Raw genomic sequence first — 655 nt, 5'->3', positions numbered from 1 at the left:
TTTATTCTCATTGAGCTGCCGGTCGAACTTGTCAAAGTCCAACATGCTGAAGTGGCCGTGTAAGGCCTGAGAAGCTCTCGCCTCACCTTGCTGCCTGCGCACTCTAGCCACTTCGTCTACTTCCCTATATTGCTTCTTCCTCATCTTTTACACACACGCGCGCGTGCACACGCGTGAGGGCGCACACACACACACATATGAAAAACATATGTATATAACCTAACATAAGATTGATACTGTTTTGTAGAAATCTTCAAAGGCCTTTTAAATGGGTTCATCTAATATATTTTACATAGTTCTGCATAACTATCATCTTGAGAGCTCTTTATTCTATATCTAGAACCATACAGCAACCTTTCTTGCCTTCTGGATCATGCTCTTTATTACTTCCTATATGCTATGTCTGGAGGTATTAGAATATTTCAAGTTTGTATAAGAGGAAAATATTTTACTTTTAGTTTTGAAAGGTATGTTTGCTAAGTATAAAACTCAGTGAGGACCTATCGTTTGTTTTTTTTTTTTTCTTTCAGTCCTTTGAATTAATTAGTCTAGCTTCTTACACACTTGCTCTTTTTTTTTTTCTTTCTAATGTGGCATAAGATCCTATTTAACTTTGTTCTTCCACAGCAAATTTTTTATGTATATGCTTTAGCAA

At 36.5% G+C, this 655-nt stretch overlaps 1 pseudogene; it reads right to left on the bottom strand.

Annotated features, from left to right (window-relative positions):
• Window positions 1–144, bottom strand: part of LOC101560232 — a 31,070-nt pseudogene extending 30,926 nt beyond the window's left edge.
• Between the last annotated feature and the right edge of the window lie 511 nt (window positions 145–655).

Source organism: Octodon degus, unplaced genomic scaffold (genome assembly GCF_000260255.1).
Source record: "Octodon degus isolate 3935 unplaced genomic scaffold, OctDeg1.0 scaffold00072, whole genome shotgun sequence".
Classification (NCBI taxonomy): Eukaryota; Metazoa; Chordata; class Mammalia; order Rodentia; family Octodontidae; genus Octodon; species Octodon degus.
This window is presented reverse-complemented; position numbering and strand designations above follow the sequence as displayed.